Below are 14,181 nucleotides of genomic sequence, written 5' to 3'. Positions count from 1 at the left end.
CCCCCCCCGAATGCCAGCACCGACCACAGAGCCCCGAGGAGCAGGGGAAGGGGGCCGTGATGTCAGGAAATGGGGCAGAATGTAAGAGCAATTGTAACTGCTTTAGGATGAGCATTGACATTTCTTGTGCCTAGACAAAGCTACTGCTTTCTGTAATAGTTAGATGTGGGCTGACAGTGGGTCTTGGAACAAACTGCAAGGATTTCAACTATACTAATAATAAATTCTTGGCTTCATACATAAGGTGTGCTTCCTTTTTGCCTATAAACAAATTTGGGGTCATAACAGTAACAAATACATTTTAGAAGTAAAAAAAAAAAAAAAGGCAAGTAAGGGGATCAAACACACCGGGAAAAGTTCACTCTCCTGCTGCTAGGGAGAAGATTCTGACAAAGCAGGAACAGATACTTCTATCTTCTGATGAAAAATGCCATCTATTCTGTTGTTGGTTTTGATCCTGATACCCTCCATGCTGTGGAAAAGCTGCTTGCAGGTTTTTCCTACATAAGAACAGTGACATTTGATCTGAAATCTGTCTGGAACCAAGACTGGGGATATGCATGAGGCTGTTGATAAATATCATTCTTCAACATTTAAATGGTGCTGCAGCCCTGGTTTGGAGGCTTTAGCCGAGTGCAGCCCCATCATCCCTATTAAAGAAACAAGACAACACCTGAGTCCTGCCTCCAACCAAGCATTTTATAACAAAAGCTCTTTTTCTTTGGTTTGCATCTAGACATCTCTACTCCAGTCAAATTGTACTCTGCTGCTGCCTCCAGGTTTAACCAGAATAAAAAATGACTACTATGACAGTCGGTATGACCAGACTGCAAAAATAGAAACACAGAATTTCATTCAGATGCTCATCATTATTTAATCCAGCAACCAGCAGACATTAAAATTTCATTTTACCAGAACATATTTTTCTTTGGATTGGGTCCTAGATAATTTCATTCCCCGGTTATTGCATTGTTTCAGTGACAACATACCCACACCATCATTATTCTTAAGGGGGTCAGTGTGCATGTGGAAAACGAAGTGCTAATCAGTGGGTACAATTCTTAGTATCCATTTGGCTCTTGGTTCCCTGAATCACTGTTACGAAGCATTTCCAGGGAGCTGATACTCATGTTTTAAACCATTATGTTTCCTACCATTTATAAGCATGTCTGAGCCAGAAATCATTCAGCGGCTGTTGCTGTTGCATCCTTCAGGGACAAAATGTTCTAAAGAGCTAATGTTGCTCTTTCATTAAGAAACCTATTCAGAACCACAGAGAGTGATTTTGACAGTGCGATTGGTAGCTGCTCTAGGGTAGGAGCTTGACAGGAGTCCTATTTTAAGCTAAATGAATGTATACTGTTTATTTAAAGAAACAGAGTCAGTTATAGATTTTGGTATGCATACATAAGTACATACCTGTGTGTCTCGTGTGCTCTGCCTCTCCAGATTGCATAAAATAATTCTGCCTTGATACATTAAAAAAAAAAATCTGTTTTTTTTCTGGCCAGCCCTGGCATGAATAGTAAGAAAGAAAAAGAAAAAGAAAAAGAAAAGAGATTCCTACAAACTCAAATTAGTAATTTCACCCTGAGTATCTCATGTTTTCCTAGTGTGAACACACCTTGCTTTTTCATACAGAATCATAGACTCATTTAGGCTGGAAAAGACTTTTAAGATCGTCGAGTCCAACCGTTAACCTAATGCTACCAAGTCCACCACTAAACCATGTCCCCAAGCACCACATCTACAGGCCTTTTAAATACCTCCAGGGATGGTGACTCCACCACTTCCCTGGGCAGCCTCTTCCAGTGCTTGACAACCCTTCTGGTGAAGAAATTTTTCCTAATATCCAATCTAAACCTCCCCTGGCACAACTTGAGGCTGTTTCCTCTTGTCCTATCGCTCGCTACTTGGGAGAAGAGACCGACCCTCACCTGTATGTTTCGGTGGGTTTAAGAGTGGGTGGAGAGGGAAGAGAAGGACATTTAGTGAACAAGGGAAGGTAAAGTGAAGGGCATTAAGGTTGAAAGTGACAGAATAGATTAACTGCTTGCAAAGATGAACAAGGCTATAGTTTCACATTACGGTTCTTCTGGTGGCAAAGCTGATTTAAAAAAGTTCGTATCCTTAGCTGCCGGGCATCATGTTTTGTTCTTGTTGAAAGATGCAAATAAATAAGAACATTTCACTGATCATTGCAACACAGCCCAGAAAGTTCAACCAGCACAGCTGAAGGTTATAAACCGCTGCATGGACGTGGAAATATGAACCAGGGTGGGTGTGGGCAGCAAATTTCTATTTGGCTTCATGAAGAAAAATGGGAAAGGGGAACAATCTCCAGCAAGGAAGGATGGTTGTGTGGCTGAACCGTGGTCTGGGAAGAAGCTGGTTTCAGAAGTCCCTGACCCTGCGGCGTGACCCACCACCTCTGTTACTCTAACATGAGAGAAATATTACTGAAAGTATCTCTTCAAAAGGGTGTCGTTACGTCTCATTAACGCAAGTTTAATGGAAGATGGTATAAAACCACAGCATTGTTATCAGTCCCTCTCATCTTTATAAGTGCCACTGCACAGGGAATTGCAGACTTTCAAAATTAGATCTCCTGGTAGTGCTACCGAACACATGTGCTTGTGTCTTAGCAAAATGTTCTTTGCAAGGGCTTTGGAGATCAAAGACAGTCTGGGTTTGATTGGAAACCAATTATCTACTGCTGTGTGGACCTTTGAAAACTAACAGGATTTTTATTTCCTTTATCCTTTGATCCCCAAAATGAGCAATACAAAGATAAGGAAAAGCAGAACAAAAGAACAGATGTACCAAGCAAAGTGAAAAGGGAAAGTAAGAATGTGCCAATAGGTTAGTTGGGTAGATTCGGAAAAAAAAAAAAAAAAAGATCAGGCTGCTGAATCAGAAAACCCCAACCAGCTACAAGCATAAGTAGCTCAGTATCTTTGTAACTCAGAAAATCACCTAAACACAAGAGTTGCAATATGGATTACCTATGGATGTCATAGGAAGGATTTTTTTTTTCTCCATGTGCAACTGGAATTACAGAATTACTTGTGCAGTTGATGCTAGTTAAAGTACCACTTCTCCAGCAGTATGTCGCTGTACCTTTGATCTTATTGCCTAATTTCTTTAGCCCTTCTCCTACTCTTTTCCTGGTTTGGCTTCATATTCCAGCAAGAATCCAATGCCGACAAGCGTGCTTTACGGCTCCAGCTCTAACTTCTTGTTTCCAGTGCTGTCAGCAGACTGCGGGCCAAGGCAAGCAGCTGCAGATCCATTCACTTCTGTAGCATTTCACCCACTTCTATGGCCCGGTTACTTAAATTTTAGTTTCGCTGTCTGGGGTCAGTCCTTGTACTGAGACAATTAACACTGAGCATCTGAAATCTGATAGGGATTTAAAGCAAAGGGTGAGTGGTTGCCACCTGGTGAGAGGAGGAGAAAGGAGGGGAGGATGAATGAGCTGGACCTTTTCCTTTTTCATCCGGCGCACATTAGTGGATCAATGACTGAAATGGATGAGGGTGCTGCTGAAGTGTCATGGCAGTGTAATGATGTAGCTGCTATTAATAGCTAGAGCTCCAGCCCGGAAATTATAGTTGAAGAAATGGAAAAAAAAAAAAATTCTGAGGGCTCTGAATTGGTGATTTGAGGATTGTAAATTAGTGCTTGCTTTCATATTTCATAAAATGGCTGCTGTGCACATTTTCAGAAGTTTGCCTGTTAGTTAAAGAAGGAATAAAGTCAATAAAGTGTGTTTGATCACAGTTCTCCTTCCATTCCCCATCTGAGATACGACACACAATCAGCGATGGTGGCTCTCCTTTAAATCAAGATCTATTTCATGCTTTTCAGCACATCTGTTTGCAGTGGGGAAATGCACCTTCAGCCCTCTGGCTGTCTGGATTTAGAGCAGATGTAAAAAATGTTATAGTTTATATAGACTGTGAACTCAGTGTATTTCAAGATCAAATTCCTATTACACTAAAATCACTGGTAAAACTATGGTTATCTTCAGGCAGCCTGGCTCTAGACACATTAAAAAAAACACAACAACTGACCAAAGCCAACCAAAAATCCCACAGCAAAAGCACCTGTTCCTGCAAATTTGTTGAAAAGGACAAATCTGCTGTTCTCAGCTAAATCTATGACCTCAGGGAGGCTGTACCCTTCCACCAGCAGTTTGACCAATAATAGGATCCAACAGGTTTTTTTCCATATTGACTTTCTTTGGGCTCCCCTTGTCCTACAGTAATTAGACAGGTCAGAAGGGAGAGCATGAAGGGAAGGAGTTCAGCTCCCTCCTCACTGAAAATGATGCAAAGGAATGTCATCTGCTTCTGAGCCACTAAAAAGTGAATATACAGAAGCCTGTAAGAAAGATGTCTGATGTTTCCACTCACATCTTTCAGGCTAACCTACTTTCTGTCGCCTGCTCTGAGGCTTTTCCCTTTGTCCCTGCTGCAGGCGGCTGCTGTAGCTGCTACCGAGGCTGCGGATGCCCTTTCTGCAAGCAGGCAAGGGGAAAGCATCCAGCATGGATTGAGTGAAACAACCGACCAGATCACCTGATCGTTAATAACTAGTCCTGAAAAGCAGTTCCCACCTAAAATCGACAGCGGTCAGGTCTGCCGAGGCAAGGGGAACTCTGCCCTTCACATGCTTGCGTGACATTGCTGGGGCACCTGCCGGTCTCCACTCCCAGCCCTTTCTGCCTGCCCAATTAATTCTCCACAGCTCTCATAGTGGAAGCTTCAATGCGTGCCAAAAAGGCTTTTCTCTAATTTCACACTCCTAACTTTTTTCCTGAGCTTCCTAAAGAGTGGAGGTTGTCTGATAATGCAGCTCAGGGTGAGCAAGGAGAGGAGACCATGGCGTAAATAACAACAGATGACCAGGCATAAATGTTTCAGAAAAATGTGTCAGCGTAAAAGGTTTAGCCACAGCTCTTCCTCCTGAGGGGTCAGGTTGCAAAAGCCTCTTCCTCACTCCCCCAGTGTCTGCCTCCCTGGCCCTCAGGCATGGACAAATCCAAGTGCGTAATAAATTTGAGGGATGGGGGAAGCAGGAGAGCAAGTATTTACTTTGCACTAGTAAAACAGTTCTTATAATTCTGCCTTGTCGCTGGCTAATTAAAGCTTACACAGCCTGTTCATCATCAGTCAAAAGCTGCAAACCCCACTCATTGCCAGGCAGTTTTGCAGCCGTTAAATCCAGCCCAATGTATATCTGACTGTTTTATCATAATTGAACCAGTTCGTGTGAGCCACGTTCCACATGGCTGCGTGGACACTCGCCAGCAGTGGTTTATAATGGTAATTGGCACATCAGCATTTTGACCCTTTTCTAATAGACTATTTCATAGAAGACGCTTTGCTGCAACTGGTATTTATCTCAAAATGTGCATTATAGAAAAAAATCTGTAACACTCTACCTTAATGATCCAAACCACAGATTCAGCATACCCTGGGGATTTCTGCTGTGCTGGTTCAAGAGGCTGCTCTCCCCTCACTGCCCCCAGCTTATCTGTCCCCAGAGCAGAGGCAGCAGAAGGGGATGAAGCATCTGCTCCTCACCTACCCCAGTTCCCAGGCCAGTTACTGCCCTAAATACATCTGGCATATCCTGCAGAACTGTAGCACAACCGTGTTGCACTGTAGGATGGATAGCCTGAGCTTTCAGCTTTGCTGAGAAGATCAGAACATCTTTGCTCTGCTTAATTTTAATGGGAGCTGGAATCTGAGTTCTCTTAAGCAGCCTGTTAGTGCAAAATATCATGTTTGTAAAGATTGATAAAGAACTTGTGAAATTACTGAAGGCTGGGGGCTGTACCATGCAGCAAGGCTCGCCCTGAAAGTCACATTGGGCTCAAATACTATGTACACAGAAGTGTATTTAAACCCCACTCAAGCTGTGTGAGTTAGGGTACATGCCAGCTCGGGAACTCCTTCTACGGATGGATTCAAGCAGTGGGATTGCCCTGTGAATAAGAAGGTTGTTCACAGTCCCAACTTAACTTCATCTAACATTTATGTTTTCTAAATGTACAACAGTCAGGTTGCCTGGAGAAAAGGAAATGGAGCAAAATCTGAAGTCCTGGGTTCATCTGAGGGCTCACGGGTTCCTCTTGTGCCCTTGAGAGCTCAGCGCCAGCCTCGATGCATCACAGCCCTGAAGCCACGAGGCAAAAAATCCTCATTGTCTTCCTGGAAGGAAAAATGCTGTCACAGTCTCGAGGTTCAGAGACTTTGCTGGTGGAGTGTAGGGCATTTTAAAAAAGCTTGGCAGTATATTTAGTGTAAGACTTTAGAGATGAGGAAACATCCAGCTGTCCAGCAGACGGTATGACCAAAATTTGAGTTCATATACAACCAACTGAACAAGCTACTGCCCTTCCCTTTAAAGGGCTTGGTTTCATTGATTGACCACTGTCTCCAAGCTGGGTCTGATATTGAACCATACTAACCCCTGTCTCGGGTTATACGGTTTCTTTAACCACTGTATGGAGGAAAAAGCTGATTAGATTGCCTCGCTCATTGACAGTTTTTCCTTCTGGTTCTGATTATGCAGAATGATACTGCTAAATAGGACATGGGAAAGTCAATCAAACATTGTAAAAGATATAATAAAAGCCTATTCTAAAAATCTTTCCTTCCTTCTTTCCATTTTTTTTCTCTCTCTGTCTCTCTCTCCGTAAACTCACCTTACTACATTTATATTCAAGATGATACATAATCAACATAATTTTAAACTCCTTTGTGGGAGCCGGCTAGTTTCTTTAATTGATGTATCTTGAGAAAATATAGCCAGAATATGGATTTTCCTTATCAGGTCTATTGCTTGGAGATAAACTATTCATCTTTGGTTTTACAGGTAAAATTAATTTAATTTTTAATTAATAGTACAGACAATACTGAACAATTATTGTTTCTTCTTTTGGCCTTTTCCACTTAGCACGGGAACTGGAAAAATAAAGCCTAGCATATTCAAAAATATTCAACTAAATGTTCCTTCTGACATGGTGTAACTCTCAAGGTTGGTTTCATTTCACATAGTAAAGTAAATCTAATATGCGTTATTTGAAACTGTAAGGGAAAAAAAGCGCAGAACCAACACAGTGGTCCCAGCTTCTTCTCCTCTAAAGGTCAGTGGTGAGGATGTGACACAGTGTTTAATTACCAGTGCAAAAGAAGCTGAAACATAAAAGGAAGTATTGAAATAAGAAAGAAAGAAAAGGAAGACTTGAAGAATTCCAGGTCACTATATTGTAGTTCTCAGAACATCCAATTGCTCTGTAAATGTTGCTTAATTAAATGTACTTAGATTGACAGCAATATTTAACTCCAATTGCATTAGAACTGAATCACTACCTGCAATATTAATTTCAGATACCACAGCAGAAGCAAACTAAGAGCAGGTCTAAATTTACATCCTGATCTAGAATTTATGGTGCAAGTCCAAAAGCATCAAGTCAAAGGACAATATTAATTTATTACAAGGTCATACAGACCTCTACCTCCTTGATTCATGTTCTCTGCTCCCAGCTTTACAGAAGACTTGTGTAAAGGCCAGCTGCTCCATCTGAATGTCATGAAGAAGAATGAAGCAAATATGGTCACCCCTTCAAATTTTAGCTTCCTGGAGAAATCTGGTACTACATCAAACCGATATTTATCTTGGATGCTGTGGGAAGGGAAAGGCATTTTGGTGCACGGAGAAGTGGCTGAATGGGAAATATGGCATGACTACAAAAAATGGACTTATGATCTGTAGCAAATGGAGGCCTGTCAATCAGATGAAATGTCAGAGTCTGCTAAACTAAATGGGCTTGTTTATCACTGTAATTATGTCGCCTTACAATGATAAGGTATTACATATACGTGTCTTACTCTGTGCCAGGAACTGTTCCGCAGAAACCCAGCAAATTTAATTAAGAGAGGAGGAAAAAAAATTCCTCTATTTCACGATCTATCCACCCCTGCAATGATTACTCTGGGGAAATTCCCACTGAGGCCAAGCAGATGGTTCCTACCTTGCTGTACGCCCAGCTTATTTTCTTTTAAGCTATGAAGTGGTTTGCAATGCCATTTTTCTCTGGAGCTACCCTGCATTTGGCACACTTCTGACTGTGTCTGAATTCCTTTTTATTGTATATGTGAATGAATTGCTTGGTTTCTTTTTTTCCTCAAATAACAAATCCCACCTTGGATTCATATAAATAAGGACATGAATCAGACAAGTATCTAGTTCAAACACGCTTTCAACAAGATGACTCTCATTGACTTTGTTACAAGGGAACCAATAATCAGCTTTAATGTCACTGAGCCACATCGTCTCTGGTGCATTTTCAGAAACATCCTTATTGACCTCTTAAAGACTTGTCTATGGACCAATGTTGTGTATTTCTGCTTCTGAGCAATCCCTTACTCCCTTTTTGCACAGATACGTAACTTTGCAGCAAACTTGAACAGATGTTAGTTTGATGAGGGAGCTGCCTGCTTTCTCTGTGCCTGCTGGTAACCTACATTGGTCCTGAGGGCAGGATGAAATATGCCTGTGATACTCTCCCAGGCAAACTTTGTCCTTGTGTCAGAAGCCAGCTCAAGCCCTACACACTGTTCAAGGGATTTACCCAGCACAGAGGTGTGGTATTGGATTGTTCTCAGCAGAAAGATAAATTTTCTGCTATTTCTCAAAAAAATTCCAAGCTAGCAGAGGTCTCAGAAGAAATATCATACAGCTTTTAGAAAACTGATGAACACTGATGATATCTGTCAAGAAACTTTTCTTTAAGTCAAACCTTTGTAAAACTAGAAGTGCCCAGATTAAAGGCTAAATTGGCAGGTGCCTGGTCAGGAAGTGGTATATACTTCATCTGATTTGAGACTATGTAGCTCCAAGGAGTTCTTTAAAGAGAGATAAATCATTAATTCCCACAATCAGTTCAGAGCAGCCAGAAAAGAAGACAAAATTCCTGTGTCTTTGTGCCACATATACCTCCAGGCATCTTCTAACAGATTTCTCTGCAGTTTGAATTCAGCTCTCCACTTCAGAGTCAGAGACACAGAGGGAAGCTGTGTTTGAAAGCAAAGAAAATAGCTGAAATCTCTCATGAGATATAATTTAAAATGGACGTTGGGGGGGGGGGAATTTATTTGCAAGCATTATGGCATATTTTTTCTCTGATATCCATTAAGAGCATACACAATACCTGGATGATTTAACTTGTGACCATTATTTATTGTAACATACTTTTTTCCCCAGAGTGAACGCCTGAATTCAAATCTTCCATTTATCACTAAGTGCACTTCTGGGAAGGGTAAATAGAACAGCAAAGGCCTGGATCCGTGGGCAAGAAGCACACAGCAATCAAAACCAGAAAGTAGAAAAGTGACTTTAAGTGTCCTCTTTGCTCCCTGAGCGTGGACTGGCTGTATAAGGCTGGCCCCAGCAGAAATGAGAAGACTCCACAGCTTGCTCATTCCTCCACCAGTTTGCTTCAATCTCTCACTTTTTACTGTGGCATAAAGAACCCTTTGGCAGGCTTTGGGGAGAAAAACATTCACCCAGGAATTGCTGCAGTGCAGTGATTTGCACAAGGCAGTGATTTGCCACATAGCATCTTTGATGCAGAATTACCATGATGATCAAAGCAAGTTTGATCAGCTCAGTGGTTTATAAGTGTTTGCAGCCCCTCTGCCTGCCTGTAACCTGCCAGGATGTCTCCTTCACTTTGGACAGCAACAATGCAGGGAAAACCAATAGCTCTGTGGCCAGCCTTCCCCCAGGCATGTTTTCACCCTCATCCTTCAATGGGAGGACAGATGGAAATATGGATTAGGAGTGGGAGACGTTGCCAACTCTACCTGTTGAGGGAAGGGCTTCTGAGGGAAGGTCATCCTTTCTATCTGTTCCCTGCCCCACGAAACCTCAGAAACCTCAGAAATGAGTCAGAAGATTTCAGGAAACGTTTAGGAGTGTACGCTTATAAACTGAAGCTCACCCTACCAGCATCATACAAGGCTGTTGCTTCGGCTGCCGACTCCAAGCACAAAGCACAGCTGGTTTTGGAGACACAAGGGCGATTCTCTGACACACAAGCATCTTCCTGTGAGTATCTGGGCTGGCTTCACTACCATTTTATGCTGCTCAGACAATGTGAAGCTTTCTGGGGAAAAGCAAGTGTGCTGTGTTGCTGAATCTCACAAAACCCACAATTTTCAGTGTTAAAACAGTTGGACTTTGAAGCTAAATCTGGATGAATGCTTCTAAAGAGGAAAGCAGATCCTCTTTTAGTTGCCTGAACCATTAAGCTGCACTTAAAAGAATGAGGAAAAAGTCTCACAAGTCTTGTTTAATACAAGCTGCTATTCTAGGTTTCAATCCTCCCCCAGCTGGTATTTCCTGCTCTCCAAGACACAAGGGAAAGCTAAGGCATTATTTAATGGGCTTTGTCTGAAAGAGGAATCCTTAAACTGCTATGGCATGAGGAGCGTGGGTGGCTGGGGGAGCCGCACGGCCGGTACCTGCACAGGAGTGTGTGCTGTGCAGACAACCCTGGTGATGGAAGAGCAGAGAGGCCACTATTCCATAAATCTGCCTCTGCCATGTCCAAGACAAATCTAATTTAAGCTTTATTTTTTGAGGATTTAAGTGGGGAAAAGCCTTGCCCTTGTTTTCTGCACAACAGGTAAGTTTCCAGTAGCTGGATCTGCCAGCCAGGGAGCAGTTACAACAACTGTTCCACTACTGCTGAAAAATAACTTATTAATCTGACTATCAAATCACAGATTTCTTTTAGAGTCCCTCTCTCCCATTGCCAGTACTGAATGGGCAGGTTCCCATATTAACTTTCTGAGTTGCTGTCATTTGCAGCCGTTCACCTCTTCCAACTCTTTCCCCCTTAAGCTCTTTTGGACTGAAACAGCTCTAAGCTCCTCGCAGTTCATTCACTGGGACTCTCAGTTTGGCAGAGTATCAGACTGACGCCAGGACAGCCATGGCCATGGGATTTTTTTTTAAGGACGTTTAGTTCCTGCCATCTGTCTGTTGGCTCAACTCTAAGAAATTTAGATTGTGTTGCCTTCCCAAAGTTGTTTTTTTCCCCCTTGGACTGCTGTCAGGATATGCAATCTGTCTCTGAGAGTGTTCCAGTGAGACAGCACTCGAGATGCGATAAAATGCCTCCGACTCTTACATGTGTTAGTTTATTTCTTAATAACAGGTGATGATAATGACGCATTACCACACACATCATGTGAAAGGTAATGAGTACAATGAGGTTCCAAACTTTTAATGGGGACTTACTGTATTTTAGGAACAGTGTAACCACATTTTTTTAGCCTACTTCCTCATTTTGGTCTTTTAGTTCAGGTGGTTTGGTCAAGCTGAGGTGTGGGAATCACTGGGTTTTGTGCTCCCACTCATCTGGACTGGGGCTTTCCACAGTGGGGCCATTTCACTCAGCGGTGCAGGCAATGAGGAAAAAGTGGAAGGAGCTGCACCGCTTCTGGGTTCCTCTTGCTTGTGTGTAACCTAGTTACACCCCACTTTATTTTTCATATTTATTTTCCCCTGAGATGTTTTGGAAGGAAATGGTATTTCACCGACGCTCCAGTACCCTTCCCCGTGAGCCTAGTTTTGCCCCATGTTGTTAGACAGCCAGCTAGTCTACGATAACACTTAGAGATGAACCTCAGAGCCCGTGCCCTAGGTACCTGATCCAATTTGATGCTGGGCATGTGTATATGCTCCACTAAAGGTTTAAATTCAGAAATGGTTTATGAACTGTTCCCATGAGAACAGGAAATCTCTACTAGAAGATGGGATCAGAGGACCCAAGTCTCCTTATGTGAGCTATTCTTATGAAATTTCTGCTTTTTTGAAACTTGGGATACATCTGAACTGAGCTATATATTGTGGTCCTGTTTTCAGTTACGACTTTAAAGAATGGGACATTTCCAGCAAAGAATCTGAAGGTACAACAGATTCTGTCTTTTTTGGTAAATAGATTATGAGCCCACCAACATTTAAGATATGATTTTAGACTGTGCTTGAGGGGCCACCTAGGTTTACATTAGACCTTTTACCTTACAAGGTTTATTTACTTTAAATACCCTAAAAATACTACATTGATAGTGTGTTTCTGGACAAAACCCATACGAAAGAGACATTTAGTTTATAGAATGAAACCATAAAAATCTAAAAATGTGGGAGTGCAGCTGGTTGGTATCTGTGTTCTTGTCTAATTGACGGTTTAAAAAAAATACTGTCTTAGCTAGAAAATACAATCACTACTTTAACAAAACAGATCTTCCCAGTCTTACTTGATTGCAAGACTCACATTTTGTATATACAGCTGAAGTCCGACTAAATTATCTTTGTTTTTAGCTGACTGCAGTACTTCTGCAGAGAATGATGATAAATCTGCAACAGACAAAACCTGGATGTTCTCAGTTTCAATAAAAATTAGTTGTTTTTCAAAGTGGGAATAACAACAGAGGCATCAATTAGACAATGCAGGATTTAGATTAATTTAGGGTTATGACAGTGCTCTTGCCCTCAGCCAGTATAATGAATAATTTAGAACCAAATTTAGGGGCACTCCAGGACTAAAGTATTGCATTATCTAATTTCTGTTGTTATCTGAAGTGTAAGCAGCAAGCTTATTAAATATGAATGGAGTAATCAGACAAATTCTATGACTCTGTGCGTGAGTTTCTCATTAATGTTTCACAAAGCATCAAGAAAGACTAAATAGACTGCACTGGATTTAAAAGTAATAAATATACTCCAGAAACAAAGTAACTTAATGACCTTCCTGTGAACAAAAGGGCTTAAACCAAGAGGATACTCAAGCAGAGTATCCTTATTGGAGCAGTAACTCAAGTAGATGGTCTTTGGCACATCTCTGGTCACCTTTTGATTATAATTTGCCAAAATATCGTTGCCACAGTACACCCACTTAGTGCCTCTTTTCACTGCTACATTTATACACCAGCACTCTCAGCCATCGCAGCCTACCATGATTTTATTACAGCACAGGATGATTCCTGTAAACTGGCTTCTTAGTAGGGCACAGAATGTACCTTCAAGCCAAGTTAGCAATTAGGGCATGATTTGGAGCATCCTTTACCTCTCACTGACTTCAACAGATAGCACTCCTGGGATCAAGCTCTTCAGCTGTGTAAGTGAATACTGCTTCAAAGTGAACTTCTAAGCTAAAACAAAAAAATACTTTGGCCTTTGTGCAGCTTTCCAGGAAGGAGTTTTCAACATCTAACAGAGGAAAACATTCTTTATTTTAGTTTAGTTTATTTTTTACATTTGAGATTGGACGCACTGACGTTCCTTTCAGAAGTGGAATGTGAATCAGGATACCACAAACAGCAATGTCTTCCCTCATCAAACAGTTTAAACAGAGGTTCAAATTAAACAAAATCAGTTTAAAGTGGAAAAATCCAGACTGACTTTCGAGGTGATATGATATTGGATTTATAGTTCTAGCAAACAGAGTCTTTTTTCTAAGCAAAAATATTTCTGAATAAACTTCTCGTTATCGTTTCCTCACAGTGGTTACTACAAAAAGCAAACTTTCTCTTTGTCCGTCTGTCTAGACAATATCCTTATAAATCCTGCAAGATAAAACAGCCAATGAAAGAATGATACAAATACATGAAAACCTGGAAGAAATGTCAGAAAACTGACAAATACTTGACTCCATTTTACTTTCTTATTTCAAAGTATAGGACTTCAGATGTGATAGGCAAAAATACAGTCTTATCTTCAGGTTGCTCATTGTCCATGATCAAGATATGGCATGGGAAAACCCAGACAGAGTGGAATATTGATCTAGGTATGTGTGCTGGTCAAAATATTTATTACTTTGTTCACACAGACATGGTAAATATAGAATGTAATTTTAATTATCGCAACCCAGAATAAAAAAGCAGAACATTCATCATCTATTGCAACTCCTTATCAAAGTACCTGTAAAATCAAGGTCTTTCTTCTCTCTGTGATTTTAAGTCTACCTTTATGAAAATAAAAAGCAGATATTATCAATTTAATCTTACAGTTGGCAATTAGCATCTTTACAGACTCCAAAGCCTAAACAACTAAAAGTTGAATAATTTATGGCAAATGGAACAATTTCTGTCAACAGTA

The sequence above is a fragment of the Cariama cristata genome, unplaced genomic scaffold (assembly GCF_000690535.1).
Source record: "Cariama cristata isolate BGI_N322 unplaced genomic scaffold, ASM69053v1 scaffold13249, whole genome shotgun sequence".
Taxonomy (NCBI): domain Eukaryota; kingdom Metazoa; phylum Chordata; class Aves; order Cariamiformes; family Cariamidae; genus Cariama; species Cariama cristata.
The sequence above is the reverse complement of the archived record's forward strand: the minus strand, read 5'-3'. Positions refer to the sequence as shown.